The 26,665-nt window shown below is 40.6% G+C and overlaps 1 long non-coding RNA gene across 7 annotated transcripts in view; it reads right to left on the bottom strand.

The window, feature by feature from the left end:
- LOC102165926 (uncharacterized) overlaps positions 1-26,665 on the bottom strand; it is a 1,721,850-nt gene that overhangs the window by 1,563,557 nt on the left and 131,628 nt on the right. For 3 of the 7 annotated variants that reach the window (XR_014835567.1, XR_014835566.1, XR_014835564.1), the window contains one exon: positions 4,044-4,132. The exons of the other annotated variants lie outside the window; for them this stretch is intronic. This is a non-coding gene — a long non-coding RNA (uncharacterized LOC102165926). The remainder of the gene's footprint in view (positions 1-4,043; positions 4,133-26,665) is intronic. 7 annotated transcript variants of the gene reach the window in all.

Raw genomic sequence — 26,665 nt, 5'->3', positions numbered from 1 at the left:
GGAAGTGTGGCCAAACACGAAAGCCACCTTTGACTTTGTGTCACTAAACCATTTTATTCCTTTTGGCCAACTGGAGAGCAAAAGGGATAAGAGCCAACCAAGGAGGGGAGGTTGCAATTCCGAATTACTCTGCAAAATGTTTTCTCAATGCATCTGACTGGCTAGCCTCCCATAAGAGGTGCAAGAAGGGCACCAAAACCTGACTAGCCCACCCTCGAAAACTGTTCAAGGGGAGTAGCCCCTCAAGTCTGAATTCCAAACCCCCAGAGCAAGTGGCCTTTTCAAAGAGCTAAATTGATTTTATCACTAGCTTTCATCTGAATTCAATGCACACTTCCTCCCTAATCCACGGAGTGATAAGAAACCAACATAACAGGAATTCATCTTCCCCCAAGGAAAGGTGAGCAGCTGAGTTCAACAGAGACAACTGGAACCTAATTACATCGCCTCTTCTCAAGACTTCCCATAAAAGTGTAAAACGACAGAGGCTGTTTAGCACAGCTACAATGTGACCACGTTTTCTTTTTGAAACTGACACACCAAGTAGCTGCCATTTTTAGAAAACGATGGGAAATCAGAGCAAGTGTCACTCTGTAGCAAAAAAATAAAGACCTTGATTGGAATGCTTTGGAACCTGGGCCCCAAAGAGCAGTATTTCCTTGTTAGATTTGATTAATTTTACACAAAGGATAGGCCAGGAAGGCTAGTCTGGAAAAAGAAAAAGCACCTTTGTGAAGAAAAACAAGTATGTGGCCATCAGGGAGCTAAGCGCATGTTTAATTTTGTGTTTTAAACTTCTCAGCAGACTGCAGATCTATAAAGGGAATCACTGAAAGTGAAGATAACGGCGACTTACCCAGAGCATCAGGCTGTTTCCCACAAGATGGGGCGAGAAGTGAGAAAGCAAAATCTTTGCTTCAGTTACACAAACTCCTTCTCCTTTGCAGAGAAACTTGTTAGCTGAAATGGTGCCAGACGCTAATGCAGGAGCCTCAGCGAATAACTCTGTGCTTGTCAAACACTGACATCTAGTGGTCAGTTCCAAAGTGCATTTTTATTTCTGAAAGTGATTGATTGGAAGCACCTAGTAGGTACCACCCCCCCATGCTTTTTATTGTAGAGGATTTCCTTTCTTTTTCCCTGTGGAAAATGTTGAACTATAATTTACTTTTTATTTCTGTAAAAACATGCAGTTATTCACTTTACGTTTTTAGTTTTTAAAAGCTATATAAATAAGGCTTGGCAGGGCAGGTATGTGAAAAAAAGCACAGGATCTCTTAATCCAAATGTGTTGGGTATAATAATTATCTCTTATGTCCCTAAAGAGCCAATCAGTTTCCAAAGCATGACTAGTTATGTCATTAGATAGTCAACAGTTCTGAGATGGGGAAATCAGGATCATCCTATTTTGCAGAAAAAGGACACAAAGGCCTCGAAAATCTTATACATCCAAGGTCATCAAGCAAGTCAGAGGTGATGCTAGTTCTAGAATCAATTTATAGGCCAGGATTCTTATCATTAAGGCATATTTCCCTTTGAGGAAAGAAATGAATTACTCTCAGCTGGTGAGGGAAGAGGCAAATGGGGACGCACAAACACACACATGCTTTCTTTTGCTCTGTGCTACTAAAGCCCTGACGTTAACTAATGAGCAGAGGGAGAAAGCCACTGTGGGTGAGAACTGCGCTCCACTTTAGTCCGTCGAGAAAGACTTGGCTAAAGTTAATGGACTCACTGGGCATTATTAACCTCCCCTTCTAGCCTACCAGCATCAGCCACCACAATGAAGTGCAGGGGTTGCTCTTTAAAAACACATTCAACTGTCATCCAAAGGACTTGAGCATTGGTTACCTTATGCCCAGATTTATTCGCCTTCCCCCAACCAGGGCACAGAGCTGCATCCTAGTGGTGCTAACAAGCTTCTTAATTATCATCAAAACTAGATGTATAGGGGGACAGCAAGGCCCCCCCTCGGGCAGGATGAATGGATTGTAAACTGGTGCATTTCTCTTTTCTGTGGGTGACTTACCTAAAGGCATCAGAACCTAATTAGCTGGGACTCTAAAAGAGAGATCAAACCATGGAGGTTTGAACACAATAAAGCACTTCATAAATGTTCTCTAAAAATATTGCCACGAGATTCCCAAAGAGGAGTGGAACACCTGCCATAGAGGCCTGTGGCCAAACTTGTACTGTTACCACTTTGCTAAGAGTGGTGGAACAGAAGCCTGTTGTGGGGTGGACATGGTGGGAAGTAGGAGAGACCAGTTAACCAGACAATGCAGGAGATGTTTAGTTTGCTCTGCACCAAAGCATCTCCATCTCTAGAAAACCAAAGTGTCACATCCTACCATTAATGTCCCTTTCAAATGGCAAACTAAAAGGGAGCGATACAGCTTGCCATAGGGATGCTCTTTTCCCACTTCCAGGGATTCTGTCCCAACTCAGTGGCCTGACCTCCTAATAACAATACTAACAACAAGAGTAACAACTAACACTAATACAGTAGGCAATATTCTAAGGGCTTCATGTACATTAACTCATTAGTCCTCACAACCACCGCATGAGGTAGGTGCTACTGCGGTCCACACTTTGCAGATGGGTGACCTGAGGCACACAAGTAAGTAACTCAACAAAGATTCCCCATCTTTTAAGTGGTGGGACTAGAAATTAAACCCAGATCTATCCAATTTCCCTGCACTGCCCATTCCCTTAACCTCTATATCAGCAGTTTTCAAAGTGTGGTCCCTGGACTAACAGTATTAGCATTACTTGGGAACAAAATCCTCAGCCTTCTGTTTCCAAACCTGCCCCTGCCTAGACCTACTGAAACAAAAACTCTGGAGCTGGGACCCAGCCCTCTGTACTTTAACAAGCCACACAGGTGATCCTGTCACACACAACAGTTTGAGAACTACTGCTCTATATGACACCACCTGTCTCTAGAAGTTGCAAGTATAGAACATCAGCTCAAAAAACACTTTGCCCAGTCAGGGTGCAGCTTTATTTCTTGCCATTTTCTGATGAAACTGGAGTGTGAGAAGGTAATTCAACTTGATTGTGGGCTTGGATTAATCTTGGAGGTTTTGGTATCACTGCTTAGTCCTAGCAAAATTCCAAGACACAATTCAGTAACAGTAGATTCATCTTTTTGGATACAGAAATGAAAGCCATTCAAGTCACTGGATAATTAACAAAACCCCTCAGCCATTTAGTCCACTCTCCTTTCTCCAACAACGTACACATAACCAATTTGAGGCTGGCAAATGGCAAAACTATCTGGAGCTGGAGGAAAGAAGTAATTTTTGAGATTTGGACTTGTGAAACGTAGTCCTTCTGCTCAGGCTGGATTTGACCTCCTTTACTTGCTTTCTTCCCTCATGCCATCCCCCTGTCATCTTTATATAAGAAGGACCCAGCTCAGCTTTGCAGGAAAAGGGCTACAGCGTCCAATCATCTTAGTCTGTACTTACTGAGCATCTCCTAAGAACCAAGAACTCTTTTGAGCACCTTATATTTTACAACCACCCTATGAAATAGGTATCATCATTATCATCTCTATTCAAAAGATGAAGACAACTGGGGCACCAAAAGGTGAAACAAACTCTTCCAAGTTCCCATAAGTAGCAAGTGACAGATCCTAGCTGGGCTCTAAACCCAGGACGTCTGTTGCCAGAGCCTCCCACTCATAAAACCTCTCGTAACATGCTTTCTTGACTCTCTTTGGGAAATTCTTCATATTTCACCTATTATTTTCCCCTCCCAGTCTCTGTACACATTAGCCCACTGGGAAGTCCTACAGTTGAGAAATATGTTTACATTGTGTAAACCAATGTTTCCCAAACTTACTCGATCAGGGAAGCCTTTTTTTGTCTACCACCTACTAAAGTTCCCTGGAACAACTGCTCTTAGAAACACATTTTGGGGAAAATCTAGTTTGGTCAGGAAGACAACTGTCTCATCCAGTCTTTGAGCCATTGTAAGAAGGCAAATGGACTAATGAGGAAAAGAGAGAGAGAGAGAGAGTGTGTCTGTGTATGTACCTTAGAATATATATGTTTCCTCTTGTCACTGGTGGTGGTGGTGTCATTCTTGGCATGTACCTAATGCCTTTACCACATCTTTGGTTAACCTTGAAGGACAAGAAAGACAGTTAGATCATCATGAGGGGAAAAAAGCTTCTTTTATTCCTCCTAGAGTAAGCAGATGCAATTTGTATCACGACAGCAAAGGCATGATGCCACCACCTCCGCCGTTGCACGGGCAACACTTCGCAAGAGCGAAGCACAGCCATGGCACCCACTGCAAGACAAATGGCTCACTGTCTCTGTGCATATTGTTAACAAGGGGCAGCTTTCCTCTCCCTGCCTCCCCTATTCCCACACCTCAGAAACTCCAAAGTGCCTCCCACCTTCACTCAAGTCATCCCCAAAGTTTTAGCCTATTGTCTTGAGTTACTCCAAATAGTCACACGGAGATTTGGAGTCACATTTAGAAACCTCTCTTTCACGTTTCTGTGCTCCCAGGAATTCTGCCTGATTGCATTATAGTATTGAACTTGTAGGGTATTGGAGCAGGAAGCAGGGAAGAACAGGAGGAAGGGAGGATTCTACCTTTGACAATCAGCACCTTTCATGCTGGGGAACAGAGCAGGAAGTGCTCCAGCTTACAGGGTAAACTGTTATCAATCTGATTTTTGGTCTCAGGTTACTAATATGTAATTACCCAAATCATACCAAGCTATAGGTAAAAAGATTAATTGTCATAAATAGCATTTCTCTGGTTTTTTACCCAAACCCATTATTATGGTACCTCTAGGTCCTCCATTTATTTCTCCTAATTCCCAGTAGTTGTCTCAAGTTTATCCACAAAGAAGCCTTCTTAGCATGATGGACCTCTTAGGCCTCCACTACCTAAAGAAGCCACCGTACAGGCACCTCATTAGTGCTACCAATGCCCACCATGAATGATGAGGGCATTAACACTCCTACCAAGTATACTGCTTCCACCTATTCCTGAAGCCTCCAGAGCCACATCAAGCCACTGAGGCTGCCTTGCACTGTTCCTAAAACAAAATGGCCCCAGGTGCTACCGCTGTACCAATTATTGGAAGCTGGATAGCATTGATAGCTATGTGTTGCTCCTGGTGTCACTGATGTACCACAGCCCTCCAAACGCCAAAGCTGAGTTCTGTTCCCTGGAAACCCCATGTGTCAGAGTTGGCTATGTTCTGAGCCAACTCTCAATTAGGTAGGCATAAAATCTGTGCTGCCTTATCTCCCATCCAATGTCTCACAGAGCTTCTTAGAGAAACTACTGTTTTACCTGCTTGTCTTGTTTTTACTTTCACTATCCCTCAACCCTTTGTGTCTATTTAGACAGAAATCCTTGGAGAAATTAGCCAGTGGGTAAATGTGAAAGTCAGACAATAGACTATAGTCAGATTTACCCAAACCCTCTAACAACTAAGGTATTATTATTGGACCCTAGCATGTGAATATGACTCTCAGAAGTCTCCTTGGTAGCCCATGGAGGAGTGGGATAGAGAAGCTCTTCACAGCATGCCCAAAGATATTTTAATCCTAGTGGAGAACCCAGCCTAGGCCCTCTATAGGTTCTCTTCTACAAGAGATTTTATTCCCAGTACATCCATCTTGGAAATCAATCCAAAAGACTAGAAGAAGATGCACTGGACTAGGAAGAAAATGATCAGAATTCGAATTCTGGTTCTTTCATTTATCAGCCATGTGAGCCCTTGGCAAGCTATTTAACTGCCCTCTACTAGGAAGAAAAAACTTTCCTGACCACCCTCAGGTTTGCCCATCCAAGATGAACGTACTGAGCTTCTTTCTCAAAGACAGAAGATGCAATGCCAGGCCCATTGCAAATATGAAGAATAGTCACAGATTTTGCTTAGTATCAGCACACAAACTCATAATATATTTGAGAAAATATTAATTGACATCTCATTAATTTTCCCGCACTTTACATGTTATCTCATTCCTCAAAACAGCCCTACAAGATGAGCATGATTAAGCCCATTTTATAAATAAGGAAAACAGGAAGCTCAGAGAAGATCATGATTTTATTCAAGTCACACATCTAGTAAGCAGTGGATCTGGGATTTAAATCCATGTTTTATCTGACGCCAGAATCTGTGGTTTTTTCCACCAGACCATACTGCTTCATGTATATAAATAGCTATGATACAAGGTAGAAAGTCATTTGTCTCATAAGGGATAGATGAAGTACCATAGAATCAAATGAGATGCACAGGAAAGTGTTTTATAAACAGTCAAGCTGACACAATTGTAAGGTGTTTCTGTTATTATCATTAGGGTAAGTGCTCTATAAAATATGCTAGCTGTAAAATTCCATCTGTAAATAGGAGTTAACCAAGCCTTGTAGAGGTATAAAAGAACGGAGTATTTAATTTCAGCTGCAACAGATCATTGGAAGGCAACTGGTGCCTCAAATTCAATCACTATTCTAAATAGCCCAGCATCTGTATTTGGGCATGGGTAACCCATGTGAACAGATCAAGCACCCCCCGAATTCAGTGGCAGCACCTAAGCAGAATGAAAATAAGTTCAGCACATCACAACCCACAGGATGGGCCTCCCGAAAGGATGTATTGCGATGAGTTATTAAGCTCACTTGGTGAAGCAGGACCTTATTCAGGATGTGTGGAACACCGCGACCACTATGGGCAAGACTGTACCGAGCGGGGTGTAAGGAGCTGGTTTTTGAATGCAGACTGACGTAGAGGCTCTTTGCTGTGAGCTCAAGGTGTAATAATCAGAGCTCACACATATTGAGTGCCTCCTATGTGCCAAGCCCTGAGCTAAGCACAGAGTTCATCTTAAATTATCATATTGTGATGAAGCCAAATGTATCTATCTGATTAAGAGCATGTGTTTTGAAGTAATACAAGCCAGTATTTGTTTTACAGTGAATAAGTTAACAAAGCTTCCTGAGACCCAGTTTCCTAATCTGTAAAATGGAGGTCATAATGCCTACCTCATAGAGCTGTCATGAGGATGAAATAAGTTAATGAATTTAGTACAAACAATTTATACCCAGCACATATGAAATGTTCAATAAATGATAGATAATGTTGTTATCACTATTATTATATTTTCCTATTGAAAGACCAGCATGGATCATTCTTTTGACTTCTAGGAAATACTACTACAAAGTCCATTCTAGGCATATTGGTGGCATATTACATAGCGAGTTACCCTAAAATACAGCAGCTTACAATAACACATTTATTATCTCACAGTTCTTGTGGGTCAAGAATCTAAGCATGGCTACACAGGGTCCTCTGCTCTAGGGTTTCTCACAGGCTATAATTAAGGTGTTGGCCAGGCCTGGGATCTCATCTCAAGGCTTGACTGAGGGAGGATCCACTTCCAAGCTCATTCGTGTAGTTTTTGGCAGGACTCAGGTCCTCACAGGCTGTCAGCCTGAGATTCCTCACTGGATATTGGCTAGAAGCCACCCTTGGTTCCTGGCCAAATGGGCATCTCCAACATGGCAATTTGCTTCAGCAAAGCCAGGAAAAGAGAAAGTCAGCTAGCAAGATGGAAGTCAGTCTTGAAACCTAGTCTCAGAAGTGATATTCCACTATGTTTGCTGTATTCTATTCCTTAAAAATAAGTCACTGGATCCAGCTCAGAGAGGATCACACAAGGCCTTAGAAGTTGCCCTTCCATACTCATCAAGGTAATAAATGCAAGAGTCAAAGAGAAACTCTTAAAGAGTTTTGGGGTACAAAATTAAGATTCAAAGTGAATTGTAAAAATAAGGACAGGCCATTAAGGGAAAAATTAACAAGGGAAGATATTCCTAGGTGTTTTGGAGGGTTTGTTTCCCTCAACGATAATAAAAGGCTTAGTTCAGGGGGTTTTGATGAATGTTGCATTTCCTTAAGTTCATTTTATAATATGAAGATTGTAATCATGACCATACCCATTTTACAGATGAGGAAACTGTGGCTCAGAGTCAGGGTCCCTAAGAGCAAAGTTGGATTGGAATCCAAGTCTGTTCAACTCCCAAATCTCCGCTTTTTCTGCTGTATCCAGTTGCTCCCAGTATTTAGCAAATTAGCATGATTTGTTCCAGTTTAGTGTTCATGTTTTAGTTTTGTTCAACACCTTAGTAAGTAGGTGATATTTTGTTGTGTTCCTGTGGTCCTCAGGTGCTAGCTGATTATTTTGTTAATGATTTTCTGAAAGTAAAAATACTAGTCAGGATTTCTTTTTTGTACCATTCTTGTCCATAGCAATACTCTTTGCAGTGTGTAGGAAGCTAGACTTTCAGTATGATTCAAAATTTGTACACATTAGAGTTCCCATTGTGGCTCAGTGGTAACAAACCCAACTAGTATGCATGAGGACACGGGTTTGATCCCTGACCTCGTTCAGTGGGTTAAGGATCTGGTGTTGCTCTGACTGTGGTGTAGGCAGGCAGCTGCAGCTCCAATTTGGCCTGGGAACTTTAATATGCCATGTGTGTGGCCCTAAAAAGACAAAAAAAAATTTGTGCATATTAAGAATGCAGAGTACCTTGATACTGAAAAGCAAAAGTGGAGAACAAAAAGTAACCCCCACTCCATTGCAAGGATATTTTTTCATCACTGACTGAGCACCTAGTGTATACACACAAGGAACTAAGCTCATTAGCTACTGAGCAGGACACAACCCTCTGTAAGACATAGGGAAGCCCTGCACTCAGGGAGCAATGCCATCCAGCATATACCCAAGTGAGCATACGTTCCTCAAAGCAGACACTTCCAGATGGAGTCACTTCCTATCCAGATTAACTGCTTGAAACCACAGAAGGAATTCTTTACATCACCAGGTTTTTCCTGGGTATATAAAACATCATATCCATCCTGTCCTCACCTGTGTTTGGCTTGAAGGCCTTCTTGGATCTTGGAGATGGTGTTATTTGCCAAGGCAGGATTTCTCAGTTAGACTACAAGCATCAGTATGTATCATATGCTTCTACTTATCTTTTAAGAGTATATATGGAGCAGTATATGCTCAGATTATTTCTGGAAGGGCATGCAAAAAAATAGCATTTGTCTCTAGAGAGGGGAAGATTTAGAACTGTGGAACTGGGATAAGTGGGAGGGGGAGACTCACTTCTCACTCTAAAATCTTTTGTATAATTTGAACTTGTTACCATGTTTATGTACTATGTTTTTACTTAAAATACTTCAAATAATGTTTAAGGATTCAAGAAATAAATCAAGGGCTCTTGACTAGGTATGCAATCAGAATTCCTTATAGAATTTTTGGCAAAATACACAAAGAAGCAGTTTAACCTTAATAGCCGTGGCTCAAGTCAGACTGCATGGGTTTGAATCTGTCCACCACTGGACAAGACACAGGGGAAATTATTTGATTTCTCTAAGCCTCAGTTTCCTTGTATGTAAATTGTGGCTCTGTTGTAAAGCCTACCTTTCTGAGAACAAGGATGAAAGGAGGAGGCGTTGGCAAGAGGTGGTCATTCCTGAGACTTGATTCAACTGGTAAAGTAAAGGAAAAGATGGCCCTGATCTATCAGCCCACATTTCCAGGTGGGATGAGGGGTAAATAATCACACTGTGTCTGTGTATTTGAAATTAACAAAAAATAATAATGAGACTTGTTTTACTAAAGCCTCAGATGCTTTCCACAGCAGTCTCTATTGCCTTTACTTTGCTTCAAAATGGGGCCATTCAAGAGAAATTGTCTTTATGGCCTTACTAGGACTTTGGAGGTGATGAATAACTACAGAACACTATTTGCCCTTAATTCCCTGAGTATCAAGAGGCCTGCTTGGCTTTCTGATGTTAGAGCAGAAGAAGGGAGTAGAATGAATTGAGAATTGGGCAAACTTCCACATAGCTGGCCAGAAAAGTTCCAGGTGCCAGGCTGCCCTTTCTGCCCTTCTTCTGCATTCATGCTCCAAATCCATGGTGCCAAAACAAATCCACCTGCCTTGCTGTTCTAAATGAGCTTCCACTCCCCTTAATAATCTACAACATACAAACATTTCGATCTAAGCAGGAAGAAAAGAGAGGCTGGTGAAGAGAAAGCACTGATTGGACATTTCCAGAATTAAAATGTCTGCTATCAATAGAAAATAATCGCATTAAGGGGAGATCCCGTTGTGGCACAGCAGAAGCGAATCTGACTAGTATCCATGAGGACACATGTTCAATCCCTGGCCTCTCTCAGGGCTGGGGATCCAGCATTGCTGTGAGCTATGATGTAGGTCACAGACACTACTCCTGCATGACTGTGGCTGCAGCTCCAATTTGACCCCTAGCCTGGGAACTTCCATATGCCACAATAGTGGCCCTAAAAAAGCAATAATAATAATAATAATCTCATTAAGGGATTTGTTTTCAAACTGGATCCAAGAAGATAGCTATTCTTGGTAAGCAAACAACAGACATTCTTCTTAATCTAGATGGTACAAATTTCTAGAGTTGTAATCAATCCTAAATAGCAGCTTCTAGGATATGGTTATGTTACTCCAGTATGCAGTTCTCTGGTATGTACTGCCCCCCCTTAAGAGTCACCACTGAAGGGAGTTCCCATCATGGCTCAGTGGTCAACAAATCCAACTAGGAACCATGAGGTTGCGGGTTCCATCCCTGACCTCGCTCAGTGGGTTAAGGATCCTGCGTTGCTGTGGCTGTGGCAAAGGCCTGCGGCTACAGCTCCCATTAGACCCCTGGCCTGGGAACCTCTATATGCCATGGGTGTGTCCCTAAAAAGACAAAAGACAAAAAAAAAGTCACTACTGAAGTATTGGGTGTTATCCTGAAGTAGGACTACAGTGCCTTGTGGAAGTAGAGGAGACACGATTATGTATCACAACAGAGATATGTGACAACATGCTTTCACTTAAGGCCTAGGAATCAACTGGAGAAATTTGTACACAAAGAAGATCCCTAGATCCCTGTTCAAATCTACTGAGTCAGAATCTCCAAGGATATATGAAACCATAAAAGACCTGAATATCCAAAGCAATCCTGAGGAAAAAGGACAAAGCTGGAGGCATAACCCTCCCAGACCTCAGACAATACTATAAAGAATGCTATAGTAAAAAAAAAAAATACTACAGTAATCAAACAGTGTGGTATTGGAACAAAACAGACGTACTGAAAAATGGAACAGAATAGAGAGCCCAGAAATAAACCTATATGCCTATGGTCAATTAATCTTTGACAAAGGAGGCAAGAATATACAGTGGAGGAGTTCCTGCTGTGGTGCAATGGGCTCAACAATGTCTCTGCAGCTGCAGGGATGCAAGTTCGATCCCCTGCCCAGCAGCGGGTTAAGGACATGGCATTGCTACAGCTGTGGCACAGGTTGCAACTCTGGCTTGGATTCAATACCTGGGCTGGGAACTCCATCTGCCACAGAGCAGCCAATAAAGAAAAGAAAAGAGAAAGAAAGAACATACGATGGAGAAAAGAAAGTTTCTTCAGCAAGTGGTATTGGAAAAGTTGGACAGCTGTATGTAAATCAATGAAGTTAGAAAACACTCTCACACCACACATAAAAATAGACTCAAAATGGCTTAAAGACTTAAATATAAGATACAACACCATAAAATTCCTAGAAGAGAACATAGGCAAAACATTCTCTGACATAAATTGTACCAATGTTCTCTTAGGTCAGTCTCCCAAAGCAAAGGAAATAAAGGCAAAAATAAACAAATGGGACCTAATAAATGTATAAGCTTTTGCACAGCAAAGGAAACTATACATGAAATGAAAAGACAGCCTATAGACTAGAAGAAAATATTTGCAAATGATGCAACTGACAAGGGCTTATTTTCCAAAATATACCAACAGCTCTTACATATCAATAACAAAAAAACCAAGCAACCCAACTGGAAAGTAGGCAGAAGACCTGAACAGACATTTCTCCAAAGAAGACAGACAGGTGGCCAAAAAGCACATGAAAAGATGTTCATCATTAAGTATTAGAGAAATGCAAATCAAAACTACAGTACAGAAACACCTCACACCAATCACATCAGCCATCATTAAAGGAATCTATAAATGGAGTTCTTATTGTGGCTCAGTGGGTTAAGAACGCAACATAGTGTCCATGAGGATGCAGGTTCAATCCCTTGCCACACTCAAAGAGTTAAGAGTCTGGCATTGCTGCAAGCTGAGGCATAGATCGCAGATGCAGCTCAGATCCAGTGTTGCTGTGGCTGTGGCATACGCCGGCAGCTGCAGCTCAGATTCAACCCCTAGCCTGGGAACTCCCATATGCCACAGGTGCAGCCATAAAAATGAAAAAAAAGGTCTACAAATAATAAATGTTGTATAAAGTGTGGAGAAAAGGCAACCCTCTTACACTGTTCATGGGAATGTAAATTGGTACATTCATTATGGAAAACAGTATGGAGGGTTCCTGAAAAAACTAAAAACAGTTGCCATATGATCCAGCAATCCCATTCCTGGGATTATATAAACTATAATTCAAAAAGAAAAAACTATAATTCAAAAAGATAGGAGTTCCCGTCATGGCTCACAGGAAATGAATCTGAGTGGCATCCAAGAGGACGTAGGTTCTATCCCTGGCCTTGCTCAGTGGGTTAAGGCTCTGGCATTGTGCTGAGTTGTGGTTATAGGTCGCAGACGAAGCTCAGAACCTGAGTTGCTGTGGCTGTGGTGTAGACCGGCAGCTATAGCTCCAATTCGACCCCCGGCCTAGAAACCTCCATATGTCGTGGGTTTGGCCCTAAAAATAAAAAAACATAAAAAGAAATAAAAAAGATACTTACACTGATATGTTCATAGTAGCACTATTCACAATTGCCAAGACATGAAAACAAACCTAAATGTCCATTGATGGATGAATGGATAGAGAAGATGTGGTGTATATACAATACACACACACACACACACGCACACACACACACACACACACACACGGAAGAATATTACTCAGCCATAAAAAAGAATGAAACAATGACATTTGCGGCAACATGGATGGACCTAGAGACTCTCATACTAAGTGAAGGAAGTCAGAAAGAGAAAGACAACTACCATACTTAAATGTGGAATCTAGAATACAACATGAACATATCTACAAAACAGAAACAGACTCACAGAAATAGAGAACAGACTTGTGATTGCCAAAGAGGAGTGGGGAGGGAAGAAATGGGAGTTTAGGATTAGCAGAGGCAAACTGTTATATATAGGATGGATAAATAATACTACTGTTATCACCATGTACAAAGGTCCACAACTGTTTTCACTGTGCTCCTTGTAAAGCATGTTTTTTCAGTATCCTCCCTTAACCCATTTGAAAACAAATGCTCTTCTGTATGGCCCAAATTGTTGGTGGGGTTTTACCCTAAGCTTACCCATTTTATGATACTGCTTCCTCGGTGAAAATAAAAGCCTTTTCTCAACCCAAAGTCCAAGATCCAAGCGCACAGCCCTGCATGCTTTACAGTACTTCCCTATCTTGCTCAATGTCCTGTAGAACTTCACAGTGAGGCTGCCTGAAAAATTATATCTGAAAGAAATTCTCTCTTCGCATGTGCAAAGTTATTCAATAGAGGGAAAGCAGAGGCTATGAGACTGTCTTTTGAAAGCAAAGTGGTCTTCTGGGTCTTAAAATAGCAATACATATCAACTTCCACAACTGGTTGTAACAATAATAACAGCTAACATTTACTGAACACTTTACTCTGTTCCAGGTACTGTACAACAGACCTTAAATTTATTATCCCATTTAATATTCAATATGACCCTCTAAGGCAAGTATTATTGTTAGCCCCCATTTTATGGATAAGAAGACTGAGGCCAAAATGGCAAAATGACTTGCCAGTGATCATCCAGTTATAAATTGACAGAATGGGAAAAAAATTCAGTTCTGATTCAAAAATTGATATACTTAACAATCTCTGTCAAGATCAAAAGAAGAAATATAACTGGACTTGTCTTTAATTGTGTTTGTGTATGTGTGGGTTTGGGGGAATTTTTTGGTTTGTTTGTATATGAAAAAGAAGAGGGTTTTATTTTTCCAGTCTACTTGGCCACAGGAAGCAAATATTGTGAATTAATGGAATTTTAAAAGAGGACTACCTTCTCAAAGATCTCTGATGGTAGCTTTCTGGCCTGGCTAACAGATGTGTGTCAAAATCACAAATCAGTGTGATTTAGTAGTATAAAGAAGTAATTTTTAACTCTAAAGTTAACATCTGAAGAGATTATCCAGCACCCAGTTCACCCTAAGGAGTAGAACCTCACTCTTAGTATCATCTCCAAATCCCACATTTCTACCTTGGTAGCATAGAGATCCAGGTCTTTTAGCCCTGCTGACTACATAGAGACCAGCTATTCAGAAACTCTGAGCCCTGCTCAGAGATCCTATAGTCCTTGCCTCTCCTTTTAGTAGATAACTTGAAAATGCTCCCCCAAATACATTTTAGGCCCCCAAAATACAAAGCCTTCTTCCCAAACACCCATGATCAAATTGCTGTCAGTGACAAATGGTCCTTGTTAGTACATGTTACCAATTTTGGAGGGGAATGCAGGAGGCTAAAATCTGTTCCCTTGCACCCAATGACTCTGTTCCCAGTAGGGAACCAGATATGGCCTCTCTGAGAGATAGGAAAGGGGCAAAGAGAGAGCTCAGCAGCATAGGAACAGCTCCCTTTCAAGCTACTATCCTTCAGGTGGCTGAACTATCAGAGCTGAGAAGGTGAGGTGGAAGGTGGGTTAGGTGTGAGAGAACGAGCTTTCCCATTAGAATCGAGCAAAGGAGAATTTGTGCCCATTGCAACCAGATACTTAAGTGCTCTCTCCATTTTGGTGTCTCATTCTGCAATTTTCCTTCTCACTGTTTTTAGTCATTTTCTGTGTGTTCCCTACCACACGCAGGCTCACGCACATGTCCTCCTCCAGAGCCTTTGTCCCTGGTTCCACTCTGTCAATATGACTTCCAATACACCAGTGCAACTATGAAGAAATACCACAGATACGGTTTACATTTCCATAGAGAATCAGAATCACTTGCATTTCTTGTACACATGTGTGCGCGCACACACACACACACACACACACACACACACACACACACACACACACACACACACCCCTGCACCTCCTACAGGGACATCTCATGTTTCACAAAAGGATGCTCCTGAAAATTCAGAAAATATTGAAATTTTTATAGATGAAAGTCAATTTAAAGTCTAATTCAAATGACTTCCCTAAATCATTCTCACACATACAAGCATTAATTATAATAGATATAATTTTCTTTGATAGTGGGCACAAAAGCAAATAAAACATGGGTGGAAATACTTTGCAAACTGTAGAACATTAACAAATACTAGTTATCATTATTCACTAAGCAGGTAGAGGTGATAATGGGTACAATTTAAAGTGCTCTACTGTAACCCATTATTACAACATGATTAATCCTTCCTTAATGCAAACATTTATACAAATGGATTAGAATACATTGAATACAATGTAAGTCATCTTACACTGGAGCAAATCTACTTACATTAGATTATGATTGCTCCTCAATTCTATTATATCCAAATTGGATTATAAATTTTTTTAAAAGCAATGATGGGTATGGCATTAAAAGACAAAACACTGAATGAGAAAGGGTTTTAATTCTTTCTCTATCATCAACTGCTTTTCCTTGTTCCAACTTCCTCGTATAAATTTTTAAAAACTGGTCATAATACTGAAACTGACAGTACTTACGACTTGAATCTAGCCAGAACCCAGATTGGGACTTGAACCCATGGTTTTTAAATTAGAATCATTTGGGTTGTTTCCATGTCCTGGCTATTGTGAATAGTGCTGCAATGAACATGCGGGTGCAAGTGTCTCTTAAGTAGAGTTTTGTCCGGATAGATGCCCAAGAGTGGGATTGTGGGGTCATATGGAAGTTCTATGTATAGATTTCTAAGGTATCTCCAAACTGTTCTCCATAGTGGCTGTACCAGTTTACATTCCCACCAAGAGTGCAGGAGGGTTCCCTTTTCTCCACAGCCCCTCCAGCACTTGTTATTTGTGGATTTATTAATGATGGCCATTCTGACTGGTGTGAGGTGATATCTCATGGTAGTTTTGATTTGCATTTCTCTTATAATCAGCGATGTTGAGCATTTTTTCATGTGTTTGTTGGCCATCTGTATATCTTCTTTGGAAAAATGTCTATTCAGGTCTTTTGCCCATTTTTCCATTGATTGATTGGTTTTTTTGCTGTTGGGTTGTATAAGTTGTTTATATATTCTAGAGATTAAGCCCTTGTCGGTTGCATCATTTGAAACTGTTTTCTCCCATTCTGTAAGTTGTCTTTTTGTTTTCTTTTGGGTTTCCTTTGCTGTGCAAAAAAGCTTTTCAGTTTGATGAGGTCCCATGGATTTATTTTTGCTCTAATTTCTATTGCTTTGGGAGACTGACCTGAGAAAATATTGATGATGTTGATGTCAGAGAGTGTTTTGCCTATGTTTTCTTCTAGGAGTTGGATGGTGTCCTGTCGTATATTTAAGTCTTTCAGACATTTTGAGTTTATTTTTGTGCATGGTGTAGAAACAATCCAAATGTCCATCGACAGATGATTGGATTTGGAAGATGTGGTATATATATACACAATGGAATACTACTCAGCCATAAAAAAGAATGACATAATGCCATTTGCAGCAACATGGATGGAACTAGAGAATCTCATCCTGAGTGAAATGAGCCAGAAAGACAAAGACAAATACCATATGATATCACTCATAACTGGAATCTAATATCCAGCACAAATGAACATCTCCTCAGAAAAGAAAATCATGGACTTGGAGAAGAGACTTGTGGCTGCCTGATGGGAGGGGGAGGGGGAGGGAGTGGGAGGGATCGGGAGCTTGGGCTCATCAGACACAACTTAGAATAGATTTACAAGGAGATCCTGCTGAATAGCATTGAGAACTATGTCTAGATACTCATGTTGCAACAGAAGAAAGGGTGGGGGAAAAATGTAATTGTAATGTATACATGTAAGGATAACCTGATCCCCTTGCTGTACAGTGGGAAAATTTTTAAAAAATTATTAAAAAAATTAAATAAAAAATAAATAAATAAATAAATTAGAATCATTACCCAATGTCTGGACTTACTGAGGTTCAGGTTCTTTGTGCCTCAACGCAGAAGGAATTCAGTGAGAGACAAAGTGATAGACAAAAAAATAGATAGGGCACTTGTGAAAGACCCAAGCGGTCAGGCAAGGAGGCTCTGCCCCAAGAATTAGGTGGGCTACAGTTTTATTATCCAAAGGAAGTGGAGGTGGGAAAAGAACACCTCTTCCTCTTTCTCTGAATAGTAGCTCTTCCTTGGTATCCGATGAGAGAGTATTTGACCCTATAAGGTCAAACTAGGACTGTCATGGTGCTTATTCAAATCAGCAGAAGGGTGGTCCTTAAACTCCTGCCCTTGGTCTGAACCTGAATGCAAGTCTCATCCCATTCCCAACCAATGACCTGAGGCAAATCTTACACTTCCTCTAGTCCAGCAAGGCTGTCTCATTCTGATGGCCTTCTTGAGTAATTGTTAACTGACAGCGATCTCCCAAAGTTCCCTAGGTTTCCTTCTCTATCTATGGTCCCTTATTGGGACTTCTACAACTACCTGAGTAAAATATTTTACCCCATCCTTATCAATACCATCCTGCCTATTGAATACAGCTATTGAAAAAGGTAAAATGACATCATATATGTGAAGACAAAACTTCACATATAAAGCATAAAGCTGTATATTGGGCAGAATTCTGAGATGACTCCCTGGTGTACATACATTTTCTCTCAGTTATTCAAACACAAGCCTAGATGCTGCTGTAAGAGATTTTTGCAGATATAAAGGTTGCCAATCAGTTGATCTTAAAATAGGGAGATTATCTGAGTGGGCCTGACCTAGCACATGAGCCTTTAAATCTGAAATTCAAGGCAGTTCCTATTGTGGCACAGCGGAAGCAAATCCGACTAGTATCCATAAGGATGTGGGTTCCATCCCCAACTTAGCTCAGTGGGTCAGGGATCCAGCATTGCCATGAGTTGTGGTGTAGGTCACGGAGGTGACTTGGATCCTGTGTTGCTGTGGCTGTGGCTAGGCTGGCAGCTGTGGCTCCGATTCAACCCCTAGCCTGGGAACTTCCATATGCCACAGGATAAAAGTCTGAAATTCAAAATCCTAGAAGGACTTGATGCACTAGTGCTAGTGTGAAGATGGTGAAAGCCATGTGACAAAACACAATAGTTTCCTCTATTTGATTAGAGCAGTCCCCAGCTGACAGCCAGAGAGGATATAGATGCCTCGGTCCTACAAGAATTCTGCCCACAACCTGAGTAAACTGGGAAGCGGATTTTTCCTTGGAACTTTCAGATGAGAACTCAACCTGGCTGACACCTTGCTTTCAGCCTCATACACTTCTAAGCAGAGGAACCAGCTGAGCATACTGTACCCAGACTTCTGACCCAAAGAACCATGAGCTAATAAATGGGTATTGTTTTATGCCACTTTGTGGTAATTACCAATTTGTGGTCATTTTTTATACAGCAACAGAAAACCAATACAAGTGACATACAGCTGCCTAGCATTATTTTCTGCCAGCCACAGATAGAAAGAAACACATTGAAATTTGGAGGTAGAAGATCTGGGATTAAATCCTCCACCTACTATTGGCTTAAATGTAACTGGGTATATCACAACATCTCTGATTCTTATTTTCTTCTTTTGTAGCACAGAGAGAATCATTCATATTTCCCAGAATTGTTGTGCAGATTAAGTGAGATAATACGAAAACCTGCTAGCATGATGCATGGCATGCCGTAGGTGCGGTATAAATTTTTTCAACAACATTTAATAAGTTATATATTAATTTATTGTATCTACCTTGTGCTAGGCATCATACTATGTTCTCGGGATGCAAAGCCATTTAAGACAAGGTCTATCCATGCCTTCAAGGAGTTTAAAGTAATTTTTTTTAAGTTTTTGGTGGGTTTTTTTTGTTTGTTTGTTTTGTCTTTTGTCTTTTTAGGGCCACGCCAGTGGCATATGGAGGTTCCCAGGCTAGGGGTCTAATGGAAGCTATAGCCGCCAGCCTATGCCACAGCCACACCAATGCTGGATCCAAGCCATGTCTGCGACCTACACCGGAGCTCATGGCAATGCCAGATCCTTAACCTACTGTGCGAGGCCAGGGATCGAACCTGCAACCTCATGGTTCCTAGTCGGGTTCCTTAACCACTGAGCCACAACGGGAACTCCAAGTTTAAAGTATAACACAGACAAATTAAAGTATCAAAACAGAAAGTATAAAGTATCAACAAAATGAACAAACCAGCAATTTCTATACAGAACAATGGCCATTATGATAGAAGGCCACAGATGGTATCCTAGAAGTAGAGAAAAGGAACTTGATCAAAGTTGGGGTTCAAGGAACATTTCGCAGAGGAGGTGATGCTGGACTTGCAGTTTAAAGTGCTGGTTTTCCAACTTGGATGCAGTGTTATCACCTAGGGAGGTTTTTAGTGACTCCCCACCCCACCAAGATCTTGTGATTTAATTCATCTGGGATATGGCCTGGGCAAGGAAAGTCCGCTGAAGAAGCAGCTTGTACAAAAACCCCAAGGTATGAAACTGCATCAATCAGAAAACTGCAAACAGTTCCACAGGACAGGGAGGAAGGGAGGGTGTGTCGTGTGTCAGGAAGTGGTAAGAGGTGATACTGAAGGGAAGTTAGGCGGGACCCTGTACACTAAGGTGAGGAGTTTGAAATTGATAGAGGGCAACAAAGATCCATTGAAAGGAGTTCTTGTCATGGTGCAGCAGAAACGAATCTGACTAGGAACCAGGAGGTTTCAGGTTCGATCCCTGGCTTTGCTCAGTGGATTAAGGATCTGGCGTTGCCGTGAGCTGTGGGTGTAGGTCGCAGACTCGGCTCGGATCCTGTGTTTCTGTGGCTGTGGTGTAGGCTGGCAGCTGTAGCTCCGATTGGACCCCTAACCTAGGAACCTCCATATGCCACGGGTGCGGCGCTAAAAAGCAAAATTAATTAATTAATTAATTAAATACAAAGATCCATTGAAAAATAGAGAGCTGCATGATCAGATGTGTTTACATTTCTAAAAGATCACTTTGGCTTCAGGATAGAGGTCAGATGTTTGAAGAGATATCAGACCAGAGTTAGGGAAACCAGTTGAGAGGTGTTGTAGTAAACCAGATGAGAAATGAGGGCAGTGTCCTGGGGATGGAGCCTGAGTCAAAGGGACAAACTCAAAAGACATCAAGGCAGTAGAACTAAAAAGACTTGGTGATTAACTAAATGTCAGAGATGAAGGAAAGGAGTCATATGTATATGTGTGTGGTAGAGGCGGGGTGAATGTCCAGCTTGACCCTAAACCAGATGTAGATATAGCTATGTGAATCTAATAAACTAATGCCACACATCAATTCTTTGGGGTCCCCTGTTAAGAAATTTGAATTATTACTATTAATATGACCTCAATTATATACCAAAATAGTGATCTGGGGAAATTTGAGGTAATCCTAGGATGACTCCAAGATTTCCAGCTTAGGGAACCAAGTAGATACATTTTAATGAAAGCTTCTCTAGAAAGTTGTCAAAATAATAATAACAGGAATCCAAGACTCTGAGCATGAGGGTCAGGCCTCACTGAGGATGGAGCCACAGTGTGGTTTTGGGTCCTACGTGACTCTGGACCTACATGCTAAGGCTCTGCCATTCACCCAACTCAATTCTCCTCTTCAAGTCTGATTCTTTCTGTCATGTTGAAGCAGAATATTAACTCAGGTAGTCAGTGTAGGAACATGGGCTCCAGTACATTCTTTTGATATAGATATTGCTTAACATTTGCGGCTTAAGGGCTCCTGGGAGTAACGCCTCCACAGGCCTTGTTTTATTATAGGAAATGCGCATTCCCCACAGACTTTGTTTACTGTAGGAAATGCGAAGCTGTAGCCCACTCCTCAACTGATAAAAAAGGAATGAGAGGAATACTGTCTTAATCTAAGGAAAGAAAAGGACAAAGAAACCATAAAACTTATACAGGACATTTCCAACCCTAAAACCCCTATTGGACAAGGACTGATATAGGTAATTGAGCAAGGCCAATGGGAGAAAAACCACATCTTTCTGGACCCCACATTGTTACCCCCCCATCTTTAAGGAATAAAACCCCCACTAGGACAATAGAGAAAGGGGGACTCTTCTCCCTGCTCCCAGCTGTCCTGGGAGCTATTTGCTTTTCTTTAATAAAGACTTTGCTTGCTTTCTGCCTGTGTGTTCACAGAGTTCATTCTTCGACTGCCATGAACAAGAACCCGGATTCCGGTATCATATTTCTGGCATCAATGTGACCAGACGGCAGATTCTTTCTTTATGGAAGCAAAATGATACTGACATATTAACCACAGTGGTTCCCATCCCATTGTTTTCTGTTATTCTTAAATGCTTTTCTCATTCCTCCCACCCATACTAGAGGACTCCTTGGGCCACAGAGAGGATGAATCAGATGAGAAACAGAAGAATTATATGCTAATGGGAATCTCTGTTCCCTACCAGCCTAAGCCAATTTCTTGGGGATAACCATAGAACCCAAAGGATAGATTTAGAGGCTCAAAAGTAAACAGGACCTGTGCCAACTTCTTGGATGGAGACCAGAGAAGTGGCAAGCCCCACAGAATTATTCCTCACTAACATGTCAAATAGGCAGTAGAGATGGTTGTGTGATGAATCTACACAAACGAGCTTGAGTCAGCCTCGTGGGACTTCCCCAGGGTGGAGTGAGGGGCAGCCAGATGTTTCCCATGTATCCAGAGGAGCAAGGAAGTAGCTGAGAGAAAGCTGAACTTGCAGAGGCTTAGTGATCAAGACAAGAGGAACTCAACAGTAGATGGATGCCACAGTAGAAAGAAGAAACACCTCATAGATGTTATCTGCAGCTGGGGTGGTACTCTGAATTCACTAAGGAAATCCTGAATTGACTGAAATTGCTTTAAAAAAAAAGGCAAGACTGAAATTAAGTTTCTGCCAACTGGCTAAATGGAAGGTAAAAACAGATATAGGGGGAAATGCTGCATTTCCAGCACATGTAAGTAATATGGACTTGTAACCCAGCAGGACCCTATGGGGCTTTACTGAGACGGGTTCCTCCCCCATAGCCTCTGCTTTAGTTCTCCTCTGAAGTACCTAGATAATAGTATTTGCACATTTCCTGAGTTGCCCTACAGATGCTAAATCTCCCATCAAGTGGAAGACTTAACTACTTGAGGACCAGGAGAACATAGCCCCCAGGCATCCTGGAGCCTAAGGATGATAATGTTAACCCCTGTGGCCCTGCTCTGTTACCTCAATATCAAGGAACCAGAGATTTGCATACCAGCTGATCACACACCCTGTGACACCCCTCCCTCACCTGGCCTTTAAAAATGCTTTCCTTAAGTCAACTACACTCCAATAGAATTTATTTTTTAAAAATATCCTGTAATAAACCATAATGGAAAAGAATATGAAAAATGATATATATAACTGAATCATTTTGCTGTACAGCAGAAATTAACACAACGTTATAGGTCAACTATACTTCAATAAAATAATTTAAAAAAAAATACTTTCCTGAGTTCAAGCTTTTTATGCACTAGCTGCCCTGGACTCCTAGATCCTGCAATAAATGCTACACTTTCCTTCACCAAAACCCAGTGCAGGAGATTGGCTTTACTGCATGTGGGCGAGGGGCCCCAAGTTTGGTCCAGTAACAGACTGACATTCATATCTACTCTATTTGCTTCCAGTTGAGGCTCTTCATAAAGGAAGGCATCTGATTGCCCCAGTTACATACTAGGCCATGGGATCACAAGCCAATGAGGATATTGCTGTCCCTGAAGGGTCCAGTACTCATTCCTGGTCCAATAAGGAGAAGCAGGTCTGAAGTTTATTAACAAAGGTAGGTTGACTACTTTAACAGAAAATGGTTTAATGGCTTATTTCAATGGTAAGAAATAAACATGAGTGATATTGGATTGTGGGGTAGGGTGTGGTGGGAGGAGGGCTCTGTTCCAGGCAGTTATTCAGATATCCAGGCTCTTTTCACTATGCATCTCTGCCATCTTTTAGGGCCTCTGAGTCCTCCACTGTCTCCTCATCTAGCTGGCAGATTTTGAAAAGAGAGTGAATGGAAATTTATGATGGAGGTTTCAATGGGCTGGGGCTGGAAGTGACACTTATCATTTCAGTCCATTGGTGAGACTTAGCACCATCTAGAGTGGGGTGGGGCAGGGAAGGGCAGTCAGGTGCTGTGCTCAGGAAGAAGAAGAGACACAGACATTAGTGAGCCCTAGTCATCTCAACTAGGCCACAAGGATGGATGAAGAGCCAAGCCAGATGGTGGTGGTTACTGTCCTTCCTCCCTCTCCAAAAGCCTGTATACAATGCTTTTCATTAAGTAGACACTTAAAGAGCAAAATCTATAGTAATGACAAGTATTCTGAAATAGCATTTTTTCCAGAGTAGACGTTGCCAGAATAGATAACTAATGGTCCTGGATGAGACAGGAAAAAGTGAAGTTCCTCACGCTAAAAGGTGCCCAACCAAAGGTTTCAGACAAAAGCAAAAAAAGCTTGAGCAATTTACTTTGAAAGCTGTAATTTCGTATCTTGATTACAGTCACAATGAGCCACAAAGCTTGGAGTTTCATATTGTGTCAAAACCTCAATATATGGAGCATTCTTGAATTTCATTTTTATTCTAACCAATATGTGAAAAGCCAACCACCAACAAGCCAACAGAAGAAGCCAGAGTCCCCTTGACACATTTTGCTCTTAAAGGAATACAGACCAGAAGCACTCAAAAGGAACTGTTGACATGCAAACCCCAAACTTCCAAAGGGCAAAATATCAACAAAGCATATCTACGATACAAATTGCAATGTTTTATTTTGTAAATTGAAAAAATAAAACAAAACATTTCCTGAAAAACATGAAAGTATTTAAGACATACATGTATAGAAGTCACAATCTGAGGAATTCATGCAATTGTTATTTTTTCCTATTTACCATGGATTTTTAAAAACTTAAGGTTTCTCTGAGAAGAAAGAAGAGGAATATTAGCAATACCATTTCGTAGCTTAAAAAGATTATTTTTTTAAATGTACAAACATCCTTTTTCTTTAGACTTTTAACATTCTAATTTGAAAATCAGCTCTAACAGTTGCATTTTCACAGTTATAGGTATACACGGTCAGCGTGCAGTTAGCCAGAAAATTCCATTCTGTGAGCATTTTGCTTAAAAGACGCTTTGCTAGAAATGCTTATTAAATGAATAAATAATGAAATTGAACCAACTTGACTGCACATGTCCCTGGCTGATCTATAAATCTAAATGTCCTCTGAAGTACGAATTGCCTGACATTTTATCTTTGGATGAGTATTGCTGCCAATCATTCACTTACCCTTTCAAAACTTTCATTTGTTTCCCCACAGGAAACCCTCTGAACCCCAAAATGTTAAAAGAATACTGGGAGGATTTGTATCCACAGGCTTCTGAGGATCACCATGGAAGTTATCTTCATGGCGAATGGCTTTTCGGCCAAAGCGCACTGGCCACCCAGCCCAAGTCCATCTGAGACGAGGAAAAGCATGCTCTCCCCCAGGGAGTGACCTTGTCACATTTGAAGGTCAAAGCTTATCTCCTTCCCGTCTATTATTTGTTGAACAACTGAGATAAGTTATCTTTATTAGCTTAAGAGCAGACTTTCCTTAGCGCCTACAGAGCAAGAGCCCTGCAATAATGTGCCTACTGAGAATTCCAAAAATGCTATCTCTCCTATCTAAACCTTTTATTCATTCAAAATCTATAATGATTTGACCTAAACTGCAATGAAGTACATACTGTTGCTATTTTGGAAGAAAGGTTTATTGAACAAATAATCAGGAAGTTTATTACATAAGTTAGATGTCGAGCTTCATAAGCTCCTGTTTCAAAAACACTCTCAACACATACCTCATTTTATCTTCATAATCATCCTATGAAACAGGTTTTATTGTATCTATTTTACAGACAAGGAAACTGCAGCTCAAAAAGGTAAGGTGACTTGCTCCAGGTTATACAGATTGGATTATAAATAAGGACACAGATATCCTCATCTTCAACATCACCATCATCATTATTATAAACAATAATAGCACTTAGTATCTATTTACCAGTGGTTATGTAATAGGTATTATGGTCATTGTTTTACATGCATTATTGAATTAATTTATATATTCAGTCTGTAGATTTGGTATTATTATCTTTCCCATTTTACAGATGAAAAACTGTATCTCAGAGAAATAAAACAACTTTTCCAAGGCCATACAGCTAATAAGTATTGGGCTGGGTTTAACCTAAGAAAATAAACTGTATTTTAGAAATTTGGCAAATTCATTTTAAAAACAAAATTATTAATCAAAAATAATTCTTAGATATTCATTATAAAAAATGTTGGGAAGTGCTCTAGATAGAATATCATCAGTAGTCTGAGTTACCATAAAATACAAAACTGAATTTCTATATTAATTCAGATTTTTCACTTCTCCAAAATCCCCACATTTTTACTGAATTAATGATACCTTATTATAGCTGGCATTTTGGAGGGATGAGAAACATCCAAAAGTATAATTTGAAAAATTCCACTATAATGGAAAAAAAAATCATAAAAAAGTTATCATTGCTACAGTTGATTCTCCTCTCTTGCTATAATTGTTTGATTTGCTTTTAGCCATGATATTTAATATGTTGAAATTTCAAACTGCATTGAAAAGGTGTGAGATTGTATACATATCAAAAGGCATCAAAATTATCATTGTATGGAAACAACCTAATGGATTAGATGAATGGATTAAGATGAATGGATTAAGAGGATATAGTATATATATACAATGGAATACTACTCAGCCATAAAAAGAACAAAATAATGCCATTTGCAGCAACATGGATGGAACTAGAGACTCTCATACTGAGTAAAGTAAGTCAGAAAGAGAAAGACAAATACCATATGATATCTGGAATCTAATACATGACATAAATGAACCTTTCCACAGAAAAGAAACTCATGGACTTGGAGAAGATTTGTGGCTGCCAAAGGGGAGGAGGAGGGAGTGGAATGGACTGGGAGTCTGGGGTTAATTGATGCAAACTATTGCATTTGGAGTGGATAAGCAGTGAGATCCTGCTGTATAGCACAGGGAACTATATCTAGTCACTTGTGATGGAACATGATGGGGGATAATGTGAGAAAAAGTATATGTATATATATGTATGGCTGGGTCACTTTGCTGTTCAGTAGAAATTGACAGAACATGGTAAAACAACTATAATGGAAAAAATAAAAATCATAAAAAAGTTATCATTGCTATAGTTGATTCTCCTCTCCAATGTATACACATACACACACACAGTTACCCATAGCAAACTCAGCCCTTACTATGTGTCCAGTAGCTCATAACAGTAGAACACATGATACTCCTCCTGGAACAAACAGTCTGACTGGTGAAATAAAACTGACACAAGAAGAGCTGAGGGAACACTTAAAGCAACAAGGGCTACCTAATGGTCAATTCTTTTGGCTGTTC

Source organism: Sus scrofa, chromosome X (assembly GCF_054392235.1).
Source record: "Sus scrofa isolate SSC_HxYL_T2T_F1_AM1 chromosome X, Sscrofa_HxYL_maternal_Yorkshire_Landrace_v2.0, whole genome shotgun sequence".
NCBI lineage: Eukaryota > Metazoa > Chordata > Mammalia > Artiodactyla > Suidae > Sus > Sus scrofa.
The sequence above is the reverse complement of the archived record's forward strand: the minus strand, read 5'-3'. Positions and strand labels throughout refer to the sequence as shown.